This window comes from Oxyura jamaicensis, chromosome 1 (genome assembly GCF_011077185.1).
Source record: "Oxyura jamaicensis isolate SHBP4307 breed ruddy duck chromosome 1, BPBGC_Ojam_1.0, whole genome shotgun sequence".
NCBI lineage: Eukaryota > Metazoa > Chordata > Aves > Anseriformes > Anatidae > Oxyura > Oxyura jamaicensis.
In genome coordinates, this window is record NC_048893.1 from 159,436,015 (window position 1) to 159,448,829 (window position 12,815).

The following is a 12,815-nucleotide window of genomic DNA, read 5'->3' on the forward strand; positions in this document are numbered from 1 at the left end:
TAGCCTTTACTTGTTTTGTTTAGTTATTCCCTTTCCCCCTCCCTCTTCCCCTTTCCCTTTTTTCCCTTTAGTTGAATTGTTTAATTAATAATAGTATTTCCTTAATAATATTTTTTTCTCTTTAATTAAATTATCCTTACCTCAACCTGTGAGTTGTTCTTTCCTTTACTTCTTCCCCTCCTCATCTGAGGAGGGGGAGTGAGAGAACGGTTGTGGTGTTCAGCTGCCTAGCACAGTAAAACCACCTCACCCTCCTTCCCCTTTCCCACGTTTTATTGCAGAGTGTGACACCACATAGTATGGAATATCCCTTTGGTCAGTATAGGTCAACTGTCTTGGTGATGTCCCTTCCCCACCTCTTGCCCAACCCTAGCATACTGGTTTTGGGGGGTTCTTGAAAGTCTTCATGCTGTGCCAGCACCACTTAGCAGTAGATGCAACATTGGTGTGATATCAGGGCTGTTCTAGCTGCAAGTGCAGAGCATAACAGTATAACTGCTCTGGGGAAAGTTAACTCCATTCCAGCCAGACCCAATACTGGACATCATATATCCCCACTCTATCTTGTTTTCTCCTGCTTCAAATCATATCCATCCCCTTCCATTACAAAACCAGCTTTTTCCAGTGCAAGTGAATGATCCTGAGGGGCTGGCTAGAAGGCACTGACAGATGCAGCAGAACTTTTGTCTTCTAACAGTGCCACAGGAACCCCAACAAATATGTCAGCTGCTTCTGTGACAGCTGCTTTCCAGATTAAGCTCATAAAAGTGCTGTTGACTGTGGTATGCTGGCACCTCTCTGGCCCTTCAGAAGCCTAATGGATTACAGCAACAAATCCAGCTGTAACTTTTATCAGCTAGACCCAAATGACTTTGTCATAAGAAACTTCCAACCAACTAAGACTGTATAAAGCAGTGGACAATATAGAAATAAATGAAGTAGAGACATATATTTCTATATATTTTATAGAATATATACATATATATATATATATGTATTTCATCTCAAGGCCACACAGGTAAGCAGTCATATTTGCAATGGCCTAGACTGATGCTAGACAAAACCCTTGCATGGTCATTTGGGAATAAAATATACTGAGCTGATGTTTCAATCTTGCAATGATCATTTAAAAGCAAGAAAAAGAAAAGCAGTTAAAAAAAGAAGGATAGAAAAGCAGTCAATAAAAGAGGGATAATAACTAAAGCATTTAGACTAAAGTCTCCATGCTAGTAGACCTGATAGATGACTGTAGGACTGTTCAGTATTCTCTAATTAGCCTTACAAGAGAACTGATCTGGCCAAGATGATCAGGAAGAAATAAGTACATTGAATGTCCTCAATGTCCTCATATCTCTGCTTCAGCATGCACCATGGATCATATCAGCTTCAGAGCACTTGCTAATATAATACCCAGGAACAAATTTTAATTCATTTGAGGGCTAGAAGGAAAGAAAAAAAAATGTAATCTGAGAACTGGGGGGGGGGGGGGGGGCGGCGGGGGAGGAGTGTTTTTTGTTTTCTTGTTTGGTTGATTTTTTGTTTGTTTGTTTGTTTGTTTTAAGGGGAAATAGAATAAAACAGCAGACAATAGTTTATTATTGGTTCAGTTTTTCATAACTTGCTGCTGAAGACAATGAAAAGGCATTAGTGGCATTCTGTGAGACAAAGAGACTTACATTGTTGTTATTAAATCCACATTGTGTTGAAGAAAAAATGATGTGCAGTCATCTAACTGTGAGACAACCTGGTCTGTAATCACCAGAAGAAAGAAAAAGCAGTAATTCCAAGACCTGAGGTTTCCATTCAGTGTCTGGCCACATGTGGTTGATTAGCATGTGCCTTTAGCAGAGAACTTGAATAGCACAAACAGCCAGGCAGACTTCCTTTCTGAGGATTTCCTTGTGTTTATAGGTCTTGAGCATCCTTCAGTCACAATTTCTAGACTGCCTGTTCTTCATGACCACAATTTACAGTGTTTCCACAAGTAAATTGTTCCAAGGATGTACCCAGCTCACTTCCATGTGGCACTAATTTGCCAATAGATGGCAGGTTTATATTTATTACATACTGCAAGCATTGCAACAGGCATGCACCTCTGGACTGAACAGCTGTAGCTATGAAAGCCTTCACTTTTAATTGTTGTATTTGGTCATGTCTGATTCATTAGTTTGTGATTTCCCCATTATAGCATTATAGCTAAGCAATAACAAAATAGAATAAAATTGAATTTATTTATTTATTTATTTATTTTAATTTCCACAGTAGAAATTCCTGTCCTGTTAAAAGTGTTATTATAAGAACTGGTGTCTATAAGGTCATCTGGTCTTCTAATGTCCCTCTAACCCAAGTGTGTGAGGGTTAAATTCTGCAAAGTCTTGGAAATGGCTCACTTGCAGAGCACTTTGTATCCATCACAGAAATATTTAGAGCCTTCCCAGTTGAATGATATTCAGTTGTGTCACTGGTTATATCACTGCTTTGCAATCTGGAGTGGGATTCACACTTTCAAAAGAGATGAAATTTAATTTCCTACCCAGAAGATTTCATGCATTTTGAACATATGAATTTTCCAACACTTTGCTCTCCCTTTGTTATCCCCATTGGGTGGCAGTAAACATAAACAATAATAATAATACTAATAATATATATTTTTTTAAAGTGTTTTTCAAAGAGAAGAAAACTGATACTGTACACTGCTACAGTTGAAATACATTGGGGTAATGCCATTTTTAGATGTCTCCCAGCAACAGCTGGACAGCTTTTAAAATAAATAAAGTTGTTTTACAAAGAAGATCTTAACTATAAAATCATAACTTTGTTGTCAGAGGATGGCAAATCCCACTAGCAAATGTCCAGCTTTATGTTTCTTTAATACTTGGAAGTCCTGCAAAGCCTGAATTGGGTCAAACTGCTTTTAACCTGGCTGAAAAATCCAAGAATGGGATTGTTCAATTCTATCAGTTCTTCATTTCCTATTACCAGAAATACTGTTTGGGGGTTTCAACATATGAAAGGTAAAAAGATCACAAGGCAACACAGAAGCAGGTAAATATTGACAGATACAAAGCACATACCAATGTCCTACTGAGAGTTAAAACAACTGCCTGTGCTGCTTAGGGACTGAGTCAATCCTATGGATGGGAGCTGTCAGGGTAAAACTTTCACTGTTTTCTCATTTTTGCTGTATAAATGTGTTCCTTCTATTAGATTTCTTTATCCCTTTTAGCCTTTCTAAATGACAATTAAGTCTGCCTACCCTATCAATAGCAGGTAATTTATTTGTTTCTACAGCTGAGCCTGACCTTCATTGATTTTATTGGAGTAATTTGCTGGAAATGATTTTTTAATGTTAGATTTATTACAGAGGCACTTCATTGTCCGATAAATGAAGTAAATTGTATTTTAAAACTAGCAAAATGAAAGAACCACTGAAATTTGAATGAGTTTTTTACAGGCATATTAGCTCAAAAGGTCACATGCTTCTTTTGTATGGACTCTTAGTCTGCAAACAAGAAAATTTATTCTGGGATTGTAGATGCTAACTTCCCAAAAGCGTAAGCCAGAGCTGCCCCCAAACATACTTGGATACTGTGAGCAACAGTGTTGTAGGGTCTCTGGATGTCCACAGTGATGGACCCTGCTCTCACTGCTCATTCTAACTTGTACTGTGTGCAGTCTCATTACGTCCAATGGGGCTGATACTCAATATGAAGAATGATGTTGAAACTTTGATGCTGATGCTTTTTAATTGATTGATGTATTTCTTCATTTATTGCCTGTCTCCCTCAATTTTCAAGCCCCTTGCTTCTTCTGTTTTAACCACTGTAGTGGTTTGACCACTCAGCTGGCAGACAGTGCAAACTGTCCCGGAGAACAGCAAAATACAAATTACCACCTCTACCCTTCAGTGCAGTTTAAAGACAGTTTCTTAGCTGACTATGACAGAGAAATAAGTTTCCTTTGCATTTAGATTAAAACAAAATGATTTGCTATGCTGTGTGCATTCCACTTTTTTTCAGTTGGTTTTGTGTACAAAAAATGTTGCTATGCCATGCTATACCAAGAAAAAACAGGGATATTTCTGGAGCATCCCTAGACCCAGGCATTAAGGAAGAGTCTACAAGTTTCACAGAACTGTTTGTGGCTCCAGTTTCTTGTTCCCTAGTCATGGGTGATGGAGATGTCCTTACAACCTGTGGTTAGAGGCAGGATGCCTGTTGAAGAACAGTGTTTTCAAGAGCTTCCTCTGAGGCACAGAATCTCTATGTGCTCTCAGCACAGGGCTCTGCCTTCAAGATATGATTGCAGCCCTGCAGGAAAGACAATGATGCCAAGCAGTATTGACATATTATGCAATTCTGCGCAACACCTCCCTTCCTCTACCATCATTGCATTGTGGAGCTAATAACACGACATTTGCTACCATCAAGTTGTTCCTGCCACTTGAGTAAAATGGGTGCATACACAGCCTTGATATGTCTTGTCTATTTAAATTACAAGCTCTTCAGTACATGGATTATCTACTACTCTGTATCTGTGCAGTGCTTAAAACAAGGACATCTTTCACTTCTGGGGGGAGTGCACTACCACGGTGTACAATTAATAACAATAATAAAAATAACTGCAATTACAATGACTTACATGAATAAGAAAGGCGAACCTTTGCTAAATTTACCACTTTTTGTTTGCTTCTTTGTTTTTCAAGTTAAAATTATAGTTTCCAGGGCAGATGGCAAAAATTAAACTTGTATAAGCTACACTTGGACACCAAAATAAAAATGTCACGACTATCTAACTCACCATTCATATTGTTAAGAAAAGTCACTGTTCAGATGCCATTTAGTCAGACAGGGTCTTGAGTGCTCTAACTGCTAATTTTGCTGCAATGGACAAAGATACCGTTAACAGTATGATGTCCTTTGGCTCTGGTATCTCCAAGATCCTTATGTGGTACTTCAAAAGAGGAATCCTCTGTATATCCTGATACACCCTCTTTATTCACCTACCTCCCAAACCAGTATGGCCCCCTCAAACAGAGAATTGAAACTCAAGTGTTTTACAGAAAGAAACTGAATCTGGAATGGGTTACACCTGAGGGAAATGCAAGAGTTACTGAGAGTTGGTGTTTCTCTGTGCTTTTTCTAAAAATCGTATGAAAAATTAAATCTCAGGTTTCATGTGTGAATAAGAGATTCAAATCTCTACTCTTCTCTGTCCGAACAAGGACTGTGAAACAGCATCTCAATTGAATGGTTTAACCAATGTAGCTGTAAAACTGTCCCTGATCTAGGAAAGAAATGCCGGTTCCTTTTTTTGAGTGTCTCAGTGCTCTGGATTTGCATGCCTCTGATCTGTCAGTTTAAGTGACTGATACCCACATGCTCCTTTGCATTTCTCCCCAGGTTAGATTGTACATCTTCCTGCTTATTTCTCTTCTGAGGACCTTGAAGTAGGTACCTAACTACCGATGTGTTTCCTACTTTGCTGTCTGATCCATAAAACTTAACTTATTTCTGACAGCTTGGTCCTGCCTTGTCTATTGATGTATCTGGAAACAATGTGTGGTCAATACCTTTGAAAATAAGATGACTATAATGTTTCTGACTATAATGAATCTGACTTTAGCCTAACTTGGCATCTAGATAGGAAACTTTTTAGTTTTTGTGCGTATTTGTAGACAATTCATACCTATATACACATATGCATGAAGAGTAGTTGTGCAATAGGTAGTCCCTTCTACTGCTTAAGCTACTTCCACAAAACATATGTTAGTGTCTCAGTTTATTTCACTCTGTGCATTGTTTGAAGATTACACCATCATGTGAAGCAAAACTTAAAAATATAAAACCGTTAAGAGCTTTGAATACAAAACTTAGAGTGCTTGCCTGTTAAATTTCCTAGCTTGTTTCCTGTCTCTGTTTCTGCCACCATTATTGATATAAGGAATCCATCAACATATTTTTATGGATGATAAAGAAAGGCTGACCTTTCCTTTGCTGGTACAAATAGGTAGTTCTTCAGAGGCTGTAAATGAATGACAAGATAATTCTATCCATTTAATATTGAAGTGATGTTGATAGTATCATTCTTCTCATGTTTGAAACAGGAAAGTATAGAGACCTTTCTCCCTCACTCTGTTCTGCTTTATGTGATGGATTTTCTCTCTGACTAATCGCTGTCACATTAACCTGCACTATTTCATCCTTCAGAGCTGTCAAGATAATGACGATAATCGAAGTGGCTCATTGTAGGTAAAGGAAATTATATGAGCAAAGTAATATCATAAAACAGTGTTTAAATATTTTAATTTCATTTGTCAGGGCTGCCCCAACACTTCATTACACATATAACCATCTCTCATCAGTGGAATTAGTGCATTATTCATTACTGTTAATTATTTTCACATAATGGCTGCCCTGATATATTTAACCTCCACATTATATCTCAGATAATGGGCCTGTAAAATTGAATTGTGTGAAGAGCAGAGTTCTAAAGCTCATTTGCAGAACATCAAAGAACAAAGAAGAGGAAAAGAATTCTAAATGGGACTTTTCGCCCAGCTGGGGCCAAACATTTGTTTCTGTCTGATTTGCATACAGAAAATAGGTGGTTCAGAAGTGGTTTAATATTGTACATGCTGTCTGCTCCTATTACATAGCCAATTAGAATTTGTTAATGTCCCAAGTGTTTGAGATAACTTACCAGCCAATCTATTGTCTGAATGGCAGTGAGCTGCAAAGTTAACAGAGAAAAGTAGACCTTTCTGAAGGACAGACCAGAAAATCATAGAATAACAAGGTGTCACCTGCAATTAATACTCCTTTTGCATTGTAGAAGCAAATTTAAAAAAGCTGTTGCTCAGGAGTAATAAGACCCAAGTCTGTGAAATTCCTGTAGTACTCTGTTAATTACTTGGTGATCCTTGGGCCAAATTTGCTGATGCTGTTTATCATGTTGGCTGTGGAAACTAGAGAAGTGGAAAATGCAGCATCTTGGACAATGTAAGTGCATCTACTCTGACAACAGCATGCTGCACTGAGAAACCTGACTAACTCATTCCTACATAAACAACTCATAATATCACCTGGTCATCCTCAGTGGTGCTTTGCCATGCTGGAATTGATGTGTCTGCATTGCTTCTCAGGAGGATGGGAAATGTGAGACTCCTTTTCTCTCCTTTGCCAAATATTTGAATAAACATCCCAATAAAACAAAGCCAGTAAAAGTATGGGACTTAATTTTTGAGGAACCAGCTGAATTACTAGAAATAATTTCAGCTTTAAGTGGCAGTTTAAAGTTCATTGTATGTCTACTCTAACAACATAGATTTAACAGAATAGTCATATTTTTCCCATTTAGAGTCTTATCCATTTATTTACAGATCTCAATGGACATGGAAAGACATTGAATTCAAACACTTTATGGAAATAATATTTTTTCAAAACTACATTTTAAGAGTAAGGTAAGTTCTGAAAAACAAAAAGTAAACAAAACAAACACACAAAAAACTGACATTTGAAAGAAATTGTGGGAATTTTCTTCAAACATTAGTCTCAGGGTGTTTGTGAAAAGTTCTCACATAGCAATTTCCATGCATTTTTTTGCCTATGTCAAAAATTTCAAAGCAATAGCCCTTCTGAAATTCATGTGTAAGACATACCTTCGTTTTGTTTCATTCCTATAATTAACTTTATATTTTTATATATATTTTTAAAATCACTTCAGACCTCTTTTTTCACTGTTAAAGAATAACATATGGCTGGTGGTGGGACTATGATCTCAGAGGTGACTTATCCAATCAGAAGTCAAGAAATGTTTAATGACTAACAATACAATTCACTTGAGGTCATTAGCATACTTTAGTCCTATTGGCTAAAAAGTCATATTTCACAGGAATAATAAATGTCTTTTTGCTAAGTGGCAGTAGGTTTTTGGCCATATCATTAAATATTTATATAACATACACATAAATCTTCCTCCACTTGGCATCATCTGGGATTCATTTGGAAGAGACCCATTTATTTCACTCTGTAATGTTTTAAGTTTGTTGCAGGCTTCAGGTTCAGCCTCTAAACTCTAGATATGGAGTAGTTAGAAAGAAAAGGACATATGTGGCTACATTTGAATGAACCTGGTTTAGAGAAATCTTCTGTCCTTAATCTTTCTTTACTTAAAGCATATCTATTCTTAAAGTATATTTTTTAAGGTTTCATATATGGCCTTTTTGCCCTCTAAGCAGTCTTTATTATTATTATTATTATTATTTATGAAAGCTGTGGGAACAAAATCTGCTGTTATTCTCTGCTTTCTATTTTTTTTTTTTTTTTTTTGTCTGTAAATTATTTTCAGGTAACCATGAAATATGGATAAAAACAGACTAGAGAGACCACTAAATGAGTGAAGCAATTTCTCTATGTCTAAATACTGAATAAAGACTTCAGTGAAAGGTGTGTGAAATATTCAATCTACTCACAGACATTCAAGTACTCCCAAACAGATTCCTATTGATATGGGCAATCTGTCTTTCTGCTTCTGTCTGATCAGAAATAGTTTCTCTCCTGAAGCAGCTACTACTAGGGATGAAATTTGTCTAGTATATAAGTTTTACTCCAACAACAACAACAAAAAACAAAAAAAAAAAGGTCATATTAGATATTATGGAAGACCTATCAGTTACTCTGTCTCAGCTATAAAAATATTACGGTTTTGATATGTAGACAGTCTCAAGTATGTTTCTTTTAATAACTTGAGATGATATTGTTTTAGAACTATGCTTCGTCTAAAATATGTTGCTTACAGAAAAGATCCACGGTTTTACAATGGAATTTCATTTTGAATGTAGTTAATTGTGCTTAATATTCTGAAAGAATGAATCATACTTGCAAAATATTCATGGTTAGTATATGCTGCCTCATACTTTCAGAATATTAAGGGTTATGTCACAGAATCACAGAATGGTTTAGATTGGAAGTGACCTCTGGAGGTCATCTGGTCCAACCTCCCTGCCAAAGCAAGAATACCCAGAGGAGCTTGGCCATGACTATGTCTTTTGGAGATCTCCACCGATGGGGACTTCACAACTTCACTGGGCAACCAGTTCAAGTGCTTCTTCACTCTCACAGTAAAGTGCTTCCTGCTTTCAGAGGGAATCTCTTGTGTTCTAGTTTGTGCCCGTTGCTTCTTGTTCTGTCACTGGGCAACACCGATAGCCCGTTTCTATCCTCTTTGCGACCTGCCTTCAGGCATCTGTACACACTGATAAGATCCTTGCTCAGCCTCCTCTTCTCCATGCTGAACAGCCCCAGCTCTCTCAGCCTCTCCTCATTGGAGAAATGCTCCAGTCCCTTGATCATACTGATAGTCCTCTGTTGGGCTCTTTCCAGTATGTCCATAACTCTCTTGCACTGGGGAGCCCAGAACTGTGCACAGGACTCTGGATGTAGCCTCACCAATGCCGAGAGGAAGGCTCACTCCTTTTGACCTGCTGACAGTACTTTTCCTAATGCAACCAAGAATACCACTAAACTTCTTTGTGGCAAGGGCACATTGCTGAATCATGTACAACTTGGTGTCTGCCAGGACTCTTAGGTTCTTTTCTGCCAGGCTGTTTTCCAGTAGGGCAGCCCCCAGCAAATACTGATGCCTGAGTTGTTCCTCCCCAGTTGCAGGACTCTGTACTTCTCCTTATTAAACTTCATGAGCTTTTTCTCAGCCCACCTCCCCAACCTGTTAAGGTCTCTCTGGATGGCAGCACAAACCTCTGGTGAGTCAGCCACTCTTTCCCAGCTTTGTGTCATCTGTGAATTTACTGAAGGTGCACTCTACCCCATCATCCAGATCATTAATGTACATATTACACAGGACCAGACACGGTATTGACTGCTGGAGTATTCTGCTGGTTACTGGAGATCTTGCACCAGAACACAGGAAATTTTCACAAATTTCTGTTACTCTTTATATAAAGTTCTAGTGGATCAGTTAGGTCTTTTGAAAATATATGGAATGCTGTATATTTTTTCATAAAATGTTTATGGGAAGCATATGTCAGAGTAAATTCAAAAGCAAGGTGTGGAGCTGTATTTCAGTAGTGATGAGCTGTGTCACTTCATGTAGTAGAGATTTTTAAAATAATGTTGAGTAAAATACATTTTTTTTTGAGATGGACAATGTTCAGAATTTTTGCATATAATTCTAGATCCTCTTTTCAGAGTCTCTCTATACATATTGCATATGTATATCTATTCTTTCTCTCATGCATTTCAAGATACGTGTGAAAATACCTCATTTGCTACTATGGTTTATTTGGTTATGAAAACACATGTATGGAATAATTGGATGCATAATTTCTATAACTGGCTTCTTGTATGTCAAATTCTATAGACAATGCTTAGAAGAGTGTGTGTCACAGCATTCTGAAATATCAGAAACAGCAAATCAGAAGTGGAGCTTCATTGGAAGAGAAATTCATTTCCTGCTGGATAATTCAATAACAGGAAAAGGTGTGGGTTTACAAAGAATATAAACTGAGATACTCTTGTGATATAAGATTTCATGAGGAATGAGGATGACAGTGGTAAACAGGAAATGGTAAAACTAAAAATGAAATATTAATTTTTATTCTTGAACTCTAGTTAAGAGATGCTGATTTAGAACAGCTTTAAGTAGCAATGAACATAAAACTCAACTTCTGTACAATAGAAAAAATGTTTACTATTTAATTGATTATTCCCATTTTTATATACGTAGATTGAAAAATGGTTATGATAAGAAGAAATTCGACTCAAATAATGTCAAAGAAAATATTTAAATCCTGCTGTTATGAGTGCTGCTTTTGAGAAAATCTTGCAGAGTTTTCATATTTGGTTACCTACGTATTAAGGCATGTTTACAGAACATCCTATGTGTACTCCATAAGAGCAGGAAGGAGGATCCAGGGAATTACATGCCAGTCAGTCTTACCTTGGTCTCACAGGACATTATGGAACAGATCATCTTGAGTGCTATCACATGGAACACAGCATGCATTCTGTCACCAAAAAAAAATGTCGAATTATTTACAAATTTATATCTGTTAATTGTTAATTGTAAGGACAATTATCATCACCAAATTTATTCTTTAGAAGGAGGGGACAAACTAAATGTGTCAGAGAAGTGAGATGCTTTGTCAACAAAGAGATTACTTCGACTTCAGAAAAGGAAAATTGTAGATAAATTTGTATCAGATTCCTTGAAAACGATATAAGAAATAAGAAAATGTCAGGGGGTGGTTGTGCTTTGCAAAGTGAAAACCCTCAAGAGCTTTAGAGCCAGAGGTAAACTTGCACCCTCTAAACATCATCTGCAATTAATATATATATATATATATTCTAACTATAATTTAAAAGACTAGGTAATAATACTTTTAAATGATATTTTTTATTTTATTTTGATCCAAACAAATCTTAACAAGTTTAATATCTTCCCACCTTTGTGTTGCAAATTTAGGTAAGTGACAATTTTCCCAACTAAGGGATGATAATTCAGATTATATTCCTAATTCCTGTGCTATTTGCATGTGTGATGAGTACCTAAACATATACTAGGCAGTGCTTCAGTCTCTCAGAGTTCAACTAGATGATGTCACTATATACTTGTATTGACCATGTATGTTTCATACATATTATTTTACCAAGACTGTGCCTGATTTCTTCAGAGCTTCAAAATACATCATCAAATTGTCCCAGTGATGCACACTCCATGCCCTCATTTTTTCAACCCTTGAAATGTACAAAACTATTTTTTTTTCACAACAGAAATAGTAGAAAGCAGTCTTTCAGAGTGAAGAATAAAATTTATAATGAAAATATTATCCAGCAGTTTAATGAAAAACATAGTACAACAGAGCAAAAACCAAATATCAATGTAGAAGTTTAAGTCAGTGAATGTCTTTTGTTATAAAGTTATTAATTAAAAACAAAACAATCAAAAAAAAAAGAAATCATAGAATCATAGAATCATTTAGGTTGGAAAAGACATTCAAGACCATCAAGTCCAACCATCAGCCTGACCTACCAAGCCTCATGACTAAACCACGTCCTTTAGTGCTACATCAACATGACTCTTAAGTAGGTAGCTCCAGGGCTGGGGACTCCACCACTTCCATTGGCCACTCATTCCAGTGTTTGACTACCCACTCTGTGAAGAAATCCTTCCAAATATTCAATCCAAGCTCAAGACCTTGTGCAATCTGAGACCATCTCCTTGCATCCTATCACTTGTCACCTGAGCAATGAGACAGACACCTTCCTCACTGTAACCTCCTTTCGGCTTGTTGCAGAGAGCAAAGAGGTTTCCCCTCAGCCTCCTTCTCTCCACATTAAACAACCACAACTCCCTCAGACACTTCTCATAAGCCTTGCTCTATAGTCCCTTCACCAGCTTCATTGCTCTTCTCTGCACATCCTTGAGCAACAAAATACCCTTCCTGTAGTGAGGGGCTGAAACCTGAGCACAGTATTCCAGGTGCAGTCTTACCAGTGCTGAGTACAGACAGACAGTCACTTCCCTGTCCTGCTGGCCACACTATTTCTGTTGCAGGCTCAAGTGAGAAGGTGCTCATGAAAAATGAAAAACAATCAGCTGGAGAAGTTTGTTATTGTCTATGAGGAAGAAAGGAAAAAGTATATATAAATGTACACCTTATTATTATGTAAAATATGAGATCTATGTTCACTAATCCTTTTCACATTTTTGCCTGCCAAACTTGAAAGGATGATTTCTTTTTCTTTACAGTTTTTTAAAATGTGGATATTGAAGAAGTATGTTTCTCATGGCTG

At 37.1% G+C, this 12,815-nt stretch overlaps 1 long non-coding RNA gene across 8 annotated transcripts in view; it reads right to left on the reverse strand.

Annotated features, from left to right (window-relative positions):
- Positions 1-12,815, reverse strand: part of LOC118163342 — a 198,272-nt gene that overhangs the window by 23,208 nt on the left and 162,249 nt on the right. For 6 of the 8 annotated variants that reach the window (XR_004749004.1, XR_004749009.1, XR_004748999.1 and 3 more), the window contains one exon: positions 10,960-11,026. The exons of 1 other annotated variant lie outside the window; for it this stretch is intronic. This is a non-coding gene — a long non-coding RNA (uncharacterized LOC118163342). Of the gene's footprint in view, positions 1-10,959; positions 11,027-12,513; positions 12,639-12,815 lie in introns of all 8 variants that reach the window. One more of the 8 variants, XR_004749000.1, reaches the window with a different exon arrangement.